This window comes from Lissotriton helveticus, chromosome 1_1 (genome assembly GCF_964261635.1).
Source record: "Lissotriton helveticus chromosome 1_1, aLisHel1.1, whole genome shotgun sequence".
Lineage (NCBI taxonomy): Eukaryota > Metazoa > Chordata > Amphibia > Caudata > Salamandridae > Lissotriton > Lissotriton helveticus.
In genome coordinates this window covers 1021522430-1021541214 of record NC_136057.1, presented here as the reverse complement: position 1 = coordinate 1021541214, position 18785 = coordinate 1021522430, and positions in this window count along the sequence as shown.

Sequence of the window (18785 nt, the reverse complement as noted above, 5' to 3'; positions counted from 1 at the left end):
GTACCCAGCAGATAGCACATGTCAACATAGCAATTATACATGAGTGAAAATAAACAGTTGCTGGTGGAAGTGCATTAGTCCATAAGTGATGGTGCCAGGAAGTGACTCATGGTGCAGTGCCCGCAGTTCGCAGCACTGCAGAAAGGGACCAGCGTGTGCACAAAGAAAAGTCAACAGTCATTGCGTGAAATGGAGTTCCCCGTTCAATGCAGCAGAGGATAGAGGCAACAGCATACCCTCCGATGTCCCAAGGATCGTTGGGTGCCCGCTTCCTAGTCCTGGGCGCATCCAAGCAGCTTTACGTGAGATGTAGACGAGGAAGTATGGTCGGGCATAATTAATGGCACAGTATGATCGGCCTCTGTGATAACCAAAAGAGTTAACTGGGTAGTCTGATACAGGGGGGAGGTAGAAACATTTCAATAACTGTTGGACTAGCATTCGTGTGTATGGTAGCGTACCTAGGATCCTAGCTGTGTGTGGTGCATCTGATGTGGGTCATGTAGGGGCGGGGACAAGTGAGGGGGCGGCGTCGCCGCTGCTGCAAGGCGAGGGAGGGGGGGGGGGGCAAGCGGCAGGAAGGCGAACGCGGCAGGGGACGTCTCCGCTACACACGGTCCCAGTCGCCGGGGGAGGAGGGGGGGAGGGGAGGGGGGGGGGCGCGCGGAGTGGGGGGGAGGTCAGGAGGGGGGGGACGGGGGGGAAGGGGGAGGGCAAGGGGGGGGGAAAGGGGCGGCGGAGTCCTCGCCAGGTGTGGACAGCAATCAAGAGGGCCCCCCCTGTGTCGTGTCGGGACGGTACTCCACGCCGGCTTGTGTGCATGCGCGGTGATATGCAATCAGGGCAGCGTCCCAGTCCTGGGCGATCGGGTATTTCTGAAGGCCTGCGGTTTCCTCCCTGTGGAGGGACACACTCTCCGCAGAGGGCCTGGAGCATCTCATGGATAGCAAAAGAAACAATTGATGGACGCAATGATGGACAATGCAAACCTTCACCCCCCAGATGCAAGGATATAGATTTAATCCATCATTCTTTTGCTTACCACACCACCCAGTTTGGGCCCAGCAATATGCAAATCAGTCTTGACCCTGTTCCTTGTGGGAACAGTCCAGCCTGAACTGCCAAGCCAGGCCCTTCCGGGACTGGAAGCAAGCATCCTGGGACCGCTTTCAGGGCATCACCCTTCATCAGCCAGGCTAGCTTGAATCCAGTGGTCTAGTGAGCCCGGGACCCACGTCTGGGCATACCCTTCCTACTTAGGGCAACATATGCAAAATAAACAATTGATGGATGGAATGCTGGACAATGTAAGCATTCACCCCCTGTCTCAAGGATGTGGGTTTAATTCATCATTATTTTACTCACCACACCACCCCAGTTTGGGCCCAGCCATATGCAAATTAGTCTTTACCCTGTTCATTGTGGGAACAGTCCAGCCCGAACTGCCAAGCCAGGTCCTCCCTGGAACGGAAACAAGCATCCTGGGACCGGTTTCAGGGCATCATCCATGATCAGCCAGGCTAGCCGCTCCACCAAACTCAAAAGAATTCGGGATTAAGACAAAAACCCATGGTTCAGCGCAGCCTTAAATGAAAAGAGACGCAAACTCAGATTAGCGGAACGGAAAGGGAGGCAACATCCCTCCCCCAATTATCATAAATTTCTCCGGAAATCGAGAAACTCCTACAATAAAAGTATCCTACAATCAAAAAAAGACATTTTCAGATCAGAACTAGACAAGGCCAAAAATGGACCAAAGAAACTCTTTGAAATTCTGAAACAACAATCTAACAAATTAGCCAAATCTTCACTCCTAACATCGAAATCAGAGTTGAGCAGTGTAGAATTTCCCTCATTTTTCACAGCTAAAACTAACTCCCTTCAACTTGAACTTAGTGTAGCAGCATTCAACTCAGCCACCCCAAAGAGCAGTCATTTAGGAAAGCAGTAAAGACATGGCTTTTTCAAACTGATCTCTAAACATGCTTTACGTGCTATCTGCTCACTAGTTTAGTTCATAGCACCAAGACGCCTTCGGGCAATCGTTGCGCTTTATAAATTTAAAAATCAATCAATTAAATTTAAAAAATCAAGCCAATATTCCTGTACTGCATGAGCTACCGCTGCCCTAAAATAACTCTCACTGGGCCACTTTTAAACTCGACGATCTCAATGAAATCACCAATATTCTTGGACGACCAAACTTAACAACCACTTCAACAACCCTGTCCCCTCAAATTGCTTACCCCACCTCTTCCATATCATCTCACCTCTCTGGACCAATATCATCAATGCCTCACTAGCACAAGGTCACATCCCAGATTGCTTAAAAACAGGTCAAGTCACCCCTATCCTTAAAAAACCTACAGCAGATAACTCCGACCCCAACAACTTCCGACCAATAACCAACATTCCCATGCTGGCTAAGGTCCTGGAAAAATGTGTTTAGCAACAACTGAACCAACACATCTTGCACTTCAATCTGCTGAAATTTCACCAATCGGGTTTCAGACCTGGGCATAGCACAGAACTAGCCATCCTGCACATAGTAGATGACACCCTGCAAGCCCTTGACCGCAACAAAACCTGCCTGCTAGTTTTACTCGACCTCTCCTCAGCCTTCGATACGGTCAACCACGACAAATTACTAAGAAGGCTAGAATACAGGATGGGTTTATCTGGTAAAGTCCATCAGTGGTTCAAATCCTTCCTGGAAAACAGAACGCAATCATACTTGATCAACAACAATCTTTCAGTTTCCTCACCTAACCTACTGGAAGTTCCTCAAGGCTCCACACTATCTCCCATGCTATTCAACCTATACGTCGAACCACTCACCGAGCTACTATAGCAGGAGAACATATCCTTCCATGTGTACGCGGATGACACCCAACTGTACATCAAGATCTCCTCTGTCGAAGAGATAAGGTCAATGAATATAGCTCTCGAAAAGACAGTCCAATGGCTATCGACAAACTTCCTCAAGCTAAACTCTCAAAAAACAGAGTTTCTCCTAATCTCCCCCCCTAAGAACTCCACTGAGACAAAGGAATGGATCAAATTTATCACTGCATTGAATTGCACGCCAACTGTAGTGGACTCCTCCATATGACTAGGATTCACTCTGGATAAGAACCTTAACATGCAAAACCACGTCAACTTCTTGGCTAAAAATGCCCGCTTCCATCTCAGCTATCTCAGAAAAATGAAACCATTTCTTTAGAATCCAGACCTCAAATCTGCAGTCCAGTCCTTGGTTATTTCTAGGCTTGAATACGGATGTACCACCCTCGCAGGGCTTCCCAAAATCTCAACCGCCCCTCTAAAAGCCTGTCTCAATGCTGCAGCAAGACTCATAACAGGTTCTAGGAAATTTGACCACATATCCCAACACCTGAAAGCAGTCAACTGGCTACCCTACGAAGCTCGAATCCACCTAAAAGTGGCATGCATCACACACAAGGCGCTACACCACAACACCCCCCAGTACTTAGCCCAAAAACATACCCTATCTGGAGGAAACAGACATTCAAGGAGCGCTAACAATCTACTTCTGATACCCTCATGTTTCAAAAAGTCTAAAACTTCCAACAGAGCAGTCTCTGCGGCAGCGCCAAGAATTTGGAACTTCTTTCCTCCACACATCAGAAAAATCTCCTCTATGCCTCTCTTCAAAAAGGAAGCAAAATTATTCCTGATGAGCAAATTCCTACCTTAACTCAGTAAAACCACGACACAAGATCAGCAAACCCCAAACTACCTCTACTCTCGGGTTCCACATAGTAAAGACCTGCATTAACTTAAATTGTATTTTACTGCTCAGAACATTTCTTCTCAATGCTGCCACCAGAAATGAAGTCCCACATGAACTTGAATGGTCTTTTATTGCTCAGAACAATGCTGCTACTCCTTGTTACTTGCAGACTATGTTTCTTTGTATGCAGTGTTCCCCTTTGAATGTGTTCACCTTACACCTTATGTAAAGCATACTGATACCCTAGCTTGGGTCTGGTTCGCGCTCTATAAAACTATAGAAATAAATAAATAAATAAAAAATAAATACACCTCTCGCTTGAAATCTCAAGCCCGGTCAGCTCTCCTGTGATATTCTCTCACAAGTGCCCACTGCACTGGGGCTGCCCCTGCTGACCGCGAGGTCAGACCCGCACGCTCAACTTTCCATTTTTTTACCGTACCTGCCTATATTTAAGGCCAAAACAACTACTGAAAGTCGTTGGGAAACCTATTCAACCTCCCCTTACCACTACAATATCCCTACTTCCTGCCCCAATGTTAGTTTATGTTATATTGTTCTAGACAACACTTGATGTACACGAAGATTGCATATTGCTGCCTTATTCTCATGCATACAGTGCTCTCTTTATTGTTTATGTTTGCTATTCAGAAATATTGAGACTCACAATGTGATGCACATCACTGGGCAAGATGTATGGAACACATGTACATAACCTAATAAAAAAGTTTATTTTTATTTTAAAAGACGTAGACGAGGCCATGACTGTTGCCTGGGAGACCTGGTCCCCCAAGGTGGGACACTAGCCGTAGCCCCAAGGCAGGCCCACCTTCTCTACCCAGGGCGGGCGGAGGTGGACTGGGGAAGAGTCTGGGGCTCCCCGGGATGAACAGTTCCACCAGTCTACAGAGCGAGGAAGGTGAAGCCATGTCTTTCACCTGTAAGGCTCAGTCCCTGGAGGCTCCAGACACCAGTATGGGCCACATTCCCTACCCTGGCAGGGTGATATCAGAGGATGGAGGAGTCTGGAGCTCTTCTAGACTGTACAGTTCCTGTAATCTCCACTGAAAGGGAGTTGAATCCATTGCTTTCACCTGGGAGGCCCTGTCCCCACAGGCCAGGGCTTCAGGCACCAGGCAGGCCCACCTTCATTACCCGGGGCAGGGTGGCTCAGACCGGGGAGGAATCTGGGGCTCCTCCAGGCAATATAGTTCTAGTTATCCCCAGTGTAAGGCAGGTGAAGTCAAGGATATTGCCTGGAAAGCCTGGTCACAGCAGGCCAGGGTGACAGGCACCGGACAGAGCCACCTTCTCTACCCAGGGCAGGGTGGAGTCAACTGGGTAGGAGTCTAGGGCTCTTCTGAGCAGACCAGTTCCAGTAATCCCCAGTGAGAGGCGGGTGAAATCATTGATTTGCAGGAGAGGCCAGGTCTCCACAGGCCAGAGCTTCAATTACCTTCCCTACCTGGGGCATGGTGGCATCAGACCTGGGAGGAGTCTGGGGCTCTTTCGGGGTGATCAGATCCAGTAATTCCCAGTGAGAAGTGGGTGAAGCTATGACTTTCACCTCAGAGGCCCGGTTCCCTCAGGCCAGGCCTCCAGGCACTGGGCAGGGCTTCCTTACCTACCCAATGGAGCATGGCATTGGATGTGGAGGAGTCTGGGGCTCCTCTGAGTTAAACAGTTCCACCCGATGGAGAAGTATGGGTGTGCTAACTAGATGAACCACAAAAATAGCCAAGCAGGCCTAATATACATTTCACACAGCTCTTGTAGTCATGGTAAAGAGAATTGCTACCCTCAATAAATGTATCTGAGGTAAACTTAGTCACAGAGAATAGCCCTTCTGGGAAACCCCAGGCTCAGACAGAATCCCCTTGGATTAATTTCAAATCCACAGTTCTGGGAACCCTTAATAACACTTGCGATAAAAAGCGAAATTATAGGCCCTCTGCCATGACATGGCAGGAGGCTATCATTGTCACTATTTTAATAAAACGGAGATAAGAGTCAGTCTCACTGCTATCACCCAATATCCCTCCTTGATAGTACAGTTAAGATCCTAGGAAGGGTATTATTGGCCAAATTAGAAAGCTGGGCCACATAATCGCATGGGCTCTCAGAATTACAGGTCAGTATTCGCCTAGGCCTGGGCACCGTTGAACAATCTTTAAATCTTTCCTTCATTGTTCAAAAATATAGTAAGGCCAAAAAGTGAAGTGTCCATCCCACATTTATGGACTTAACATGTGCCTTCTATACTGTAGACTGCAAAAGTTATGGTCCATAGTGCCCCAGTTAGGCATTGATAGAGCAATAATCGTAATGCTCAGTTGGCTACATAAACACACTAAAGCCAGAGTCCGGTAGATTAGGAACTGAGATTTATCTGAGAATTTTCCATCAATCACTGGGGTTTGAATGGGCTGTATCTTGGCACATTTTCTCTTTTAAATTTATAGGAACTCTCTGGTTGAGCACCTGATAACGACGGTGAATGAACTACCAAAGATCAACTAGAGAGAAATTCCCATGCTGCATTATGCTGATGATGCTGTTCTCATTGCGTGAAATGCTTATGTTGTCCAGATTTTACTAGATGCTTTTAATAGTTTTATGAGTAGTTTGAGACTAAAGAGAAATCACACCAAGACCTTTGTGATAAAATGTGGCCTTAAACTAGTTAAAACCAAAAAGTTTTCACTTTGCGGGAAAGAAATGACAAAAACCCTGCATTTTAAGTATTTGGGAATTCCGATGGATGTAGATTTTAATTGGAAATTTCTTGAATGAATGGAAGACCCATGCAATTCCAGAGAGCAATTGATGCAGTTTTTAGATTTTCCAAAATACTGTGGCACAAGACACCCAGAGAAATGCTCTGTATTTTTGAAAAACAAATGAGTGTCAGTCGCCACATTTAGGGCAGGTTTATGGGCAAAAAGTAGTGGCAAATCTCTACAAATTAAGGAGCATATCCTTATAAGAAGACTCATGGCAGTTCCACACTCTCGCTCAATGGCCTTCTGTCATGAAGAGGTTGGCTAGACTATATAGGGAATCATATCAAGCTACAACCGCTTATGTTATGGCACATAATCTGGAACAACCCAGAAGCAAAGTTATGTAGAACTATCTTACAGGACTGGACAATTATCTGTACATCCCCTGGGTAAAATACATTAACATGAGTTTTATAACATTTTATTTCAATCTGAATAGCTTATCAATTATCCCCTTAAACCAAACGAATACACTTTTTAACTAAAAAGCTCAAAGGTCATGGGCAGAGACTAGAGTTGGAGGGTTAGAAAACACTCTCACTTATGCCCTTACGCCCGGCTCTTTATTTACAGGTGATTGTTAATGGAAGACAGAAGTTCCTTCTGACACTGTTTTGTCTACACACCATACACTTCCTGCTAGCTTTACCAGCAAAAGATACGTGATTTTCGTCTCTCCCTCGTTGTCATTGTGAATCCCCAGCAGGAACAAAGCAATATATGCCCTTTTAGCTTTTTGTACATTTTACACTGCACAAAGAAGGCTGTTTCTTCACCCAATACTACGAACAAGAGAAACCAGAGCTTATGTCTTGGGCTTTGCTTATTTAGGCTGCCTGAAAAATGAAACCATTATTCATGATGTTTTAAATTATATATTGAGGGCCATATGTAGGTAATCCATTTTCACTGATTCTAAAATACCGAATTTTACAGATTTGGTATTTTAGATTCGGTAAATGGGATGTAGATAATAATTCGGTAAATTTTACCGAATCGGTAAAATTCGGTAATTACCGATTCGGTATTTACCGATTCGGTAATTCCAATTCATTCCTACGGGCCTGGAGGCCCATAGGAATGAATGGGAATTACCGATTTGGTAAATACCGAATCGGTAAGAGGGGGAAGACTTACAAGGGTGGCAGGGTGTCACATTGACACCCTGTTGCACCCCTGAATAGTGCATGGGTGCACATGTGGCACACATACATGCCCTACAGGCATGTATGTCTGCCACATGGCACTCTTGGAAAAGCACAAATTTGCTTTTTCTAAGGTTTTTGATATTTACCACCAACTTTTAGTTGGTGGTAAATACCGAATCCTTAATGCACTCACTTGAGTGCTCCCTACATTAAGGATTAACAGCCTTATTCATCAAGCCGAATTGCGCTCGCAAAGGGCCAGAATCTGAGAATCTGGCCCTTTGCGAGCGCAATTTTTGCATTTGGGATTCATCATCCCAAATGCAAAAATCGGTAATTGCTAATTCGCTAAATTGCGAGGAATTACATTTAAGGAATCTCTATTTGAGATTCCTTAAATGCAATTCATCAACCATTTTTAAATTGCTAATTCGCAATTTCGGGCCGCTATTTACCGAGAGGTCAGACCTCTCGGTAAATAGCAAAAACTTAGAAAAATTCTTTTAAAAGCATTTTTCTAAGTTGCATGTTGCACACACACATGTCCTTTGGACATGTGTGTGCGCAACACCTGTTTCAATTTGCATTTAAGGGGTGCTACAGGGTGTCTTTTGGACACCCCTGGCACCCTTTTGGCCCATAGGAATGAATGGGGAGTATTCCTTATTTGCGATTAGCAATTTGCTACTCGCAAATAAGGAATGTGTAGGAATCGCTATTTATTTAGCAATTCCTACATGAATACCGTTTTGCGAGTCCTTAATAGCGATTCGCTATGAATCGCTATTAGGGGCTCGCAAAACGGCCCGTTGATGAATAAGGCTGTTGGTAATTTACCGAATAGGTATTTTAAGGAATCGGTAATTTACTGATTCCTTAGATTACCGATTCGGTAACTTACTGAATCCTTAAATTTAGCCCCTACATCTCAAAAGCCCAATACCGTTCGGTAACAGCCGAAATTAGGTAATTTCAGCAGTTACCGACCAGTATTGGGCCTCCTACATATGGCCCTAAGTGGTTTTTTTTTGGGGGGGGGTTTCTGAAAGGCAGACTGCCACGTGCAGTGCCTCATTTGGATGTGTCTGAAGACTTGGAGCTTCAATACCCTACGTTTCTCCTACAAATGGACCTTGAAACTTGTTTGGAGGTTCTAGCAGGGGAGCGCAGCTACTCGTATACCAAGGAGACATACCGGAGACCGGTTCTTCTATCGGGATAGAGCCATCCTCTGCGACCGAGCGCACAGCTTCAGGAGGGACGCACATGGAGCGGTGAGGGAGGAAGGGGACACCCGCCTAGCCAGCCAGATCAGCCGAATCAACCCTAGCGATCAATGGGGTGACAGATGTCGCAGCCAGATCGCCCTCACATCCATACATATGGCTCTAAGTGTTGTAAAGGTGAGATCTTATTACTGAACATTTTCCCATCATACTGATGCTTTTTCATACTTGCTTTTAGAGATTTTAACAAACTTCTCTCTCATAATATTAAAAAGTATACTGTATTTCTCTTCTAACTGTTACTTTTATGGCTCAATAGTAGTAAGTAGTATTTTTATGGTTGATCACTTCCCAGGTTTCCCAGGTTTCCAAGATACCACTCAGCGTTGCCCTTAGCTGTGAGCGGCAGCAAGGAAATACAGTGCTCAAACAGTTAATTCTCAATCCTACCCCGCAAACCCTCCTTCTCTTTAAATAGCAGGGAATATTGTAAGGTGAGTGGCAGCGGGAAGAATTTTCTGCTGTCACACAATTTCTTTTTATTGCTGTTTTTTTTATTAATCTTCGTCATCTTTGCATTACAAGAACTTGTGAACCACTGAACTTTGCACAGCCCTAAAATATGCACATTGCTAAACATTGTCTTTGATTCTTAGAGTAGTGTGGGGCATATTCTCAAGGATTTATCGCTGCGTTAACGGCACTTTATTGCAGCCAAAGTCACATTAAAACTATAACCTCATTCACAAGCTGGTGATATCACTAGTTTACCTGCGATAGCATCTGCAAAAAACATTGCCACAGATGACCTTGGCAACTATCTCTAATGAGACGCAGAATAGGCATTCCTGTGCCAAAAGCCGCACCAACACCACTCCGCAACATTCTCAACGACCGGCCAGATCGGCGTTAAGAACACAAAACAGGCGATAAGGCGTTTTAGCAGCAGGAAATTAATACATGCTCTGAACTGGTGTAAAGTCGGACGACAGCCGGCACCAGAAAAGAGAGCCGATCCCAGAGCCACACCTGAAGGGTAACAGATGCCATGGAGCCACTGATCATGCAGCTCAGAGCCCCAACAGAGCCACAACACCTACCGCCACCCACCGCCACCACCCCCAGGACCCCCCCCACTCCCCAGACCCTCACCGCCTCCCCCCGAGCCAACACTGAGGCAGTGCAGACAAAGACAGCGACCTTCAGAAAACGCAACAACTCCAGAAAATGTCTTTGCCAACTACAGGCTCAAAAGGACAACCATACTTCACATCCTGACCACCATTGCCCACAGGCTGACGGTACCAACATAGCGGACAACCCACATCCCACCTCAGACAAAGCTGCTGGCCGTGCTGCACTTGTTGGCCTCTGCTACCCTTCAGCCAACAACCGCCAGAGTTGGAGGAGTCTCACAGCCAGCCCAATCCAAGTTCCTCACAACGGTTGTGGATGACATCATCAACTTGTTACCCCACTAATTATACTACCCCCACACTGCGTGTGAGCAGCTGGAGACCAAGCAAGGCATCTACGCCATAGCTGGCTTCCCGCACGTGTTAGGGGGCAATTGACTGCACACATGTCCCACTTGTGCCCCCTGGCAACACTGCACACAATAACCGCAACAGAAAGCACACACATTCCATCAATGTGCAGGCAATAGTGGACCACCAGGGAATCTCCACCAACATCATAGCCAACTACAGAGACAGTATGCATGATTCCTATATCTTCCAACAGTCCATCATCAACCAGCGCTTCCAGGCAGGCACCTACGGAAATGCACTGCTCGTTGGGAAGTACCAAATAAACACACCACACACCTCAACTCCACAATCATGCAACTCGCAACACTGGGAATGCACATGTTACAAACTCACATACAACATGCCAAACGACATGCCCACCCACCAGACACAACAGCACAACTTACTGTGGGTACCTGGGCCTGCCATGTACATAAGTCATCAACGGCATGGCACCTCAGCCACACGATAGCATTGTGGAAGAGGTGGGAACCAGGAATGTGCAAAGGAAGCAAGTGACCCAGGAATGAGAATGTACACAATGCCAAGTGTGGCATGGACGTGATGGCCAGACTGCATTAGGCTGACCATACACATATCCATGTTGACATACACCCCTGGTGTTTGGAGTGTAGTGGGCAGTGGATGCAACCATGTCACCTCAGAAAGTGGGAAAGCTTGCGGAAATGTAGCTTGTTACTTCCCCCCCCGTAAGCGTGAGCAGAGTGGGCTGGCCCGGCGTACGCCAGGCCAGCTTAGTGGTGTGTATAAAAACACATAACTCTGGGTGTGGTTCTCTACCGGAATGCCCAACGTCTCTGCCAGGGCGGCGCCTCTCACCCCGCCATGAGGCAGACGCTGTTGCCGTGAGCCATGTTGCCTGTAATCCTGTGCGACTGCTGCACTTCGGGCCAATGGACCCCGAACACACCTTGCCCGCCGCTGCGCACCCAGCCCTCAATGCTCACCTGCCATCACCGGCGTGTGTCAAAGAGGGACTACCACATTCCGGTGCAAGCTCCAAGCTCGAGGGCCACAACCCTGGGAGCCTCCTCAGACCATCGCGGCCTCCACGAGCAAGGACCGCCGTACTCCTTTCTCATTGACAAAACACAGCAATACCCCTGCACTATACAGTTACAGTTAATACTTAATAGTAGCGGTATCGAGAGCAAGTATTCGAAAATAATCTGAGCACATCAGTCCGAAATCCTTGATTTCAGGAATAAGTAAGCATTGATAACACAATTCAGTACAGAAACGTTCTTTTCTTGTTTGAAGTATTCTTGTTTAATGTTCCTTAGTGTATGCAAACACGTGTTTCATCGCAGGGAACAAAACTGCGAATCTTCAGGGCTAAATGTGAAAACATAAAAAACACATATGTGTTCATGCTCTTCTTAAGAACATATTGCAGTGGTGACTTGGGCGTGGAAAAAACCTAGGTGACAAACGACATGCCATTGAGTGACTTAGTGTTAATGTGACTACATATCACTGGTAGGGTGACATTTCTGTGTTGTGCTAAAAACAGGAGGGAAAAGTATTCTGAAATACGAACGATATACATAAATAAATAAATAAATAAATGAAAATACGTGAAAACTGACCGGAAATAGGGTGAAGTGTGAGACAATGATGAGGAAAGTGAAGTGTGTCTGATAGGGCGGTGTCCCAAGTGACTGGTGAGGTTAAAAAATATATAAATATATACACAATCTAAACATATTTCCTAATTCTTGCTCGACATACTACAACAAGGTGTGACAAAATATGGATGCTAATCATCGTTAGATTTTTCAGTTTGTTCATAGTTTCAGTGCACTCTTATTGCGATGCTATCTGCCTGATTATCGCTGTGGGCATGATAACGATAGTAAGAAGGACGTGGAAGTAAAATTAATAATAGTTAAATGCATTCTATGTTTAGACGGTATATGGCTCCAAGAAATGGAGGGCTCGGTAAGGGATTCGAATTCCGGTTATCGCGTAACGGGTCCTACAAATGCGGCTTTTGTACCATGTGCAAATGGGCAAAACACAAAACTAAACACTTTGACGGACCGAACAAGGAAATATATGACATCAGAGTGAACATCAACTGCACCACAAAATATGTAATATACATAATTGAATGTCCGTGTGGTAAAAAATATGTTGGCAGTACCATAAGGGCATTAAAAGAAAGGATCTCAGAGCATATGAGGGCCATCCAGAAACAAGATCCCAAATATCCTGTGGCACTACATGTAGCCAAATGCCAAGAAAACACAGAGGATTTTGCAGTAGCCTTCTTTGGAATTGAAACTGTGCCAGCTCACATAAGGGGTGGTAACCGTGAACTAACCCTTAGACGCAAAGAAGCTACTTGGATCATGCGCCTTCAAAGTATAGAACACGGGTTAAATTATGACCCAGAACTACAATTCTTTTTGGGCAACTAGATCACCAATGAAAAAAGAACCGATACAAACAAGGAATGAAAGCTTAAGAACCTGACTTTGTCTTGACCTTTGTTTGTTCTAATTTTGCGTCATCGGACTTCGATCCAAGTCCTCTAATTTAATAAGCCTTAGCAATTTTCACACACGTCAACAAACTCTTTCTTTAATGTTCGACTCATACGATTATGGAGATACACCAAGTCTATACATTTTGTGTTATGTTCCATCTAGCCTAAATATGTAGAAAAATGTTTATTAGAGAGTACTCATCAACTGATGCCGAGCACCTGCACCCCTAGCCTGCATATATATGTATATTTTTTTAGGGTGTCTTTACAAGTGCCAGTGTACTCTTCATAGCAATGCTATACTCCACAGCATGCTCTCTAGTATTCCCACTATCCAATTAACGGAATATAATACACACCTCAAAACACATACCCCTAAAGAAACGGTAGAGGTGTGTCACTTCCTTTTCCCCAAGCACTTAGCTTGCTCGAATTCAGCTTAACCACTTGTACGACGTATTTTAATGAGCATACGATAATACTGGAATGTCGGACAACTAATATTAATATTCACACAATCCGTAAACATTGCTATTACTCGCTAATATTACATCCTAAATGGATCTTATGAACATAATAAACACAAGGCTACCAATATAGAGATAATACGGTATACTTTTAATATTCCCAACATTGTCCACGTAACTCTTCTTTTTGTGGCCAATACTTAGAGGCATTTGACGGTCTAGCTTTCTTCATGCTGAAAGCAAGACATCGATACTTAACTCACTACAACTTCCGGTCACATGACCGCCCTTGTTAGACGGCGCCGGGAACCACAAGAGGGAGACCGGTACCAGTTAGGTAAGCCATTTACCGTGTGTGATTTAAGATCACTTACGAAACCAAACGTTTCATTCTCTGGCTACGTTTTTGTAACCCGTTTTTGGTTTACTTTTCCTGTCGTTTACCGATCTAGGTGTATCTGCCTATGAATCGGTATCACAACTGTATTCTCCTCCCGGTTACCACACGACTGCTTGATACGTTTGGTAGGTTTCCTTTTCCTTTCTCTATGTTGAGTACTTTATTTTGAGTGATATGCAACGGGCCACTTAGTGGTTTTAAATATTATGTATTAACTCACGTTTCAGATTGACTAAGAAACGTACACACAATTGGAACCCCAGACCGCTGGATACGCCCAAATACCGTGTTCCAGCTAATACCCATACCGGGTGCTTTCTCATGGCAGCAATAGATCTGCCATTCATGAGGGTAAGACCTTGCTTGTCTTAAACGTTTTGCACCACCCATTGTCCGATGGGATTGTGGTTAAGGCGGTAGAAAAAGCATGTAATCTCTGCACCTGTCTCTCGTCAATAATATTTCCCAAAAATGATCAGATTTGTATCATATACTCCTGATCTATATCATCCGACGAGTAATCCCAGTTTGTCCTTTAATTTGGTGTTTTTTTCGGTGTTTTTTCTTTGCGTTTTTCTGGCCACCATTTTTCGTCTTCCATGTCTTGCTACATAAGAGGAGGGTATACTCTGCTTGAGATTCACCACCATGAGTTACGCGATAACCGGAATTCGAATCCCTTACCGAGCCCTCCATTTCTTGGAGCCATATACCGTCTAAACATAGAATGCATTTAACTATTATTAATTTTACTTCCACGTCCTTCTTACTATCGTTATCATGCCCCCAGCGATAATCAGGCAGACAGCATCGCAATAAGAGTGCACTGAAACTATGAACAAACTGAAAAATCTAACGATGATTAGCATCCATATCTTGTCACACCTTGTTGTAGTATGTCGAGCAAGAATTAGGAAATATGTTTAGATTGTGTATATATTTATATATTTTTTAACCTCACCAGTCACTTGGGACACCGCCCTATCAGACACACTTCACTTTCCTCATCATTGTCTCACACTTCACCCTATTTCCGGTCAGTTTTCACGTATTTTCATTTATTTATTTATTTATTTATGTATATCGTTCGTATTTCAGAATACTTTTCCCTCCTGTTTTTAGCACAACACAGAAATGTCACCCTACCAGTGATATGTAGTCACATTAACACTAAGTCACTCAATGGCATGTCGTTTGTCACCTAGGTTTTTTCCACGCCCAAATCACCACTGCAATATGTTCTTAAGAAGAGCATGAACACATATGTGTTTTTTATGTTTTCACATTTAGCCCTGAAGATTCGCAGTTTTGTTCCCTGCGATGAAACACGTGTTGGCATACACTAAGGAACATTAAACAAGAATACTTCAAACAAGAAAAGAACGTTTCTGTACTGAATTGTGTTATCAATGCTTACTTATTCCTGAAATCAAGGATTTCGGACTGATGTGCTCAGATTATTTTCGAATACTTGCTCTCGATACCGCTACTATTAAGTATTAACTGTAACTGTATAGTGCAGGGGTATTGCTGTGTTTTGTTACTTGGGGGATCCCACGGGGTCCACCTCCAGAGCGGTTGTGAGGGTTACCGCTCACCTCATTGCCTATACTGATCACTCACTGTCACCTTTACCTTGCGGTTACCCAGGTTGTGCGCCTATACACTCTGAACCAGATAAAAACCTCCCAGTTGTTTGCTTGAATCTTGATTTTCAGAGTGGGCTGCCCCCCGCCTTTCACCTTTACTTTTACTTGTATTCACATTCGTAATTTGAGCTTACCATCTACGATATCTCCACCTAAACATGGATAGAGATAAAATAGCGGCAGATCTTTTCGAGAACCTAGCCAAAGGCATGCCCACACACACTGCCTCGGCCATTTCTGGTCCCCCTCGAGTGGAGGGACTAAAAGAGAAATTTAAGAAACTGGAAAAACTTAAGATACGAGAGAACTCACGATGGTGGGATGCTACCACACTTAAGCAATATATGCGCTTAAAACAAATACCTAGGGGTTTACGCTCGCACATCTTTCCCACGTATGACGATCTGGATGTGGATCTTCTAAAAAAATGGGAAGATTCTGTAACCAATAATTCTTTTGTACTTATGGATATTTTAATAGAAAGTGCAGATCGCAAATCCACAAAACTGCTGGGAGAAATTGCGATCCTTGAACAAGAAATTAAAGATCTCAACTTGCCAGAACCCACCGTAAAAAATTACACCATTCTGGATGAGGTCTTACTGAAACATCAGGAAGAAATAAAAAACAGAAAAGCTAGACAAATTAAAAGGGATGATGAAGACTACCGCAACGGTAGAATCTTCACCTATGATCGAAAATACGATACTATGATCAGATCCCATAATCCAAATAAACCCGGGGTCAACACATCTGCCCCTAGCTCCATTTCATCCAGTAACACATCGCTGAACTCTGCAGGTACTAGCGAACCAGATGCAGAAACAGCTGATATTACAGATGCCAACAGCAATCCTTTTTTAGTGGAAATGGAGCGCATACGCAAAGGATACAGAGTTCGTCCCCAAAGAACAGCACTAAATCCAAAACCCACAGAGGCAGCAGGGGTGGCAAGCGAAGATTATCGCAAAAAACTAAGATCAGGAACAATGAGGAAATAGACGACAGGAGCAAAGAAGTACAAGTAATCAATCTTTCCTCTTTTCCACTAACCCCTGATATGACGAATCTTCTCTCAAAAGGCCTTAATTTCAATCCTTATTCCACTGGGGACATCTGCCAAACCAAAATTGACCTCTTTAAATTTGTCAGGGGCTTAAAACTAAAAAAACACTTTGCAGGAAAAACACCAAGCAGTAAGAATGTTAAGAATATTCCTGATGTCCTGTTGAATGATGTGTATACAATAAAAGACATACAAGCTGTTCATTTACTTTTGTCCATTACTGAACGAGAGGACAGCCCTATGGAAATGGGGCAACTCTTGAATGAACTAAACATTGATATGGATCTTGGGGTTGTAAGTGGTCTCAAGGGCAAATCTACATGGACGCCTACACTACCAGGCGGTAATAACATTGACAATTTTCACAAACGGGTTCTTGAAGACCTGAACAAAATCAACACCAAGAAACTAAATGAAACCTTCACATTTAAAGACAATTTAACCAAAGGAGAGCGTCTTGCCCTCACCACTCTTACCCAGATTCCCACCATTATTATTCGTGAGGCAGACAAGGGAGGCAACATTGTAGTTATGAATATCGACGACTATAACAATGAGATTTTGAATCAACTAGCAGACCCATCATGCTATGTACAAATTTCCCACAACCCAATGGTCACACTGACAAACACTATCAATGACCATCTACACAAATGGAAAGATGATGGTCTCCTAAATGAGGACGAATACCTTTATCTCAAAGTGCTCAAACCTACTTTCCCATGGCTTTACACCCTTCCTAAAATCCACAAGGATCTCCCCTTTCCGCCAGGTAGACCCATTGTCTCGGGGATTGGGGGACCGACCAAAAGACTAGCAGAATATGTAGATCTATTCCTAGGCCCGCTGGTTAAGAATTTGCCTTCGCATATTCAGGACTCCAAGCACATACTCAGCTTGCTGGGGGACCTGGAATGGCAACCTCACACCACCCTAGTTACCATGGACGTGGTCGCACTCTACACCAGTATTAATCCAACACTGGGTATAGAAGCGATCACCAAAGTCTTATCAAATCGACCAGCATCTCTTTGGGCGCATACGCAAATGCTAATCTCTATGATGACCCTAATCCTAAACAATAATTTTTTCATATTTCACAAACAGTGGTACCAACAAAAGAGAGGGGTAGCCATGGGCTCTAAATTTTCGCCATCTTTCGCTAATCTTTTCATGGGTGCTTTCGAAGCTGACCATATTTGGGGCACCCAGGGAAGCACATACACTGACTCTATTCTGTTTTGGGGTCGCTATATAGACGACTGCATCCTACTTTGGACTGGGACAGATGAACTGCTACAAAGTTTCTTTGATTACCTCAATCACAACAATTGGGAACTTAGCTTCACAATGAAATCCAGCAAGTCTCGCATAGAATTTTTGGATCTAGAATTCTACATCATAAATAATGTGCTACACAGCAAACTGTACAGGAAACCAACTTCTTGTAATTATATTCTGCGAGCGGATAGCTTTCATCCATCACACCAAATCAGATCCATACCTTTTGGTGAATTTCTCCGTGCACGACGAAATTGTACTGATGACAATGATCTCAATTCGACAATACAAGATATGGAGAAAAGATTCAAAAAACGAGGCTACCCTAACACAACTCTATCAGAGGCAAAAAAGAAACTCAGTAAAATCAAAAGAACAGACACTTTGAAGACTAAAATTTCCAACAAAGCGAAAGAGACCAATGTAAGAATGTTCACAGAGTTCAATGCCCTACATTTTTCAATAAGGAAGATTCTGACCAAACATTGGGGTCTGCTAAAAGCCGACGCAACATTGAAAGACATTATTCCTACATCCCCTCAAATCACTTTTCGCAAAGGAAAAACACTGAGAAACAGACTTAGTCCTACAGTCCCACGCATGGACATGACCCCGAATTGGCTAACACAACGCAATAACGGGTTCTACAAATGCGGCTTTTGTACCATGTGCAAATGGGCAAAACACAAAACTAAACACTTTGACGGACCGAACAAGGAAATATATGACATCAGAGTGAACATCAACTGCACCACAAAATATGTAATATACATAATTGAATGTCCGTGTGGTAAAAAATATGTTGGCAGTACCATAAGGGCATTAAAAGAAAGGATCTCAGAGCATATGAGGGCCATCCAGAAACAAGATCCCAAATATCCTGTGGCACTACATGTAGCCAAATGCCAAGAAAACACAGAGGATTTTGCAGTAGCCTTCTTTGGAATTGAAACTGTGCCAGCTCACATAA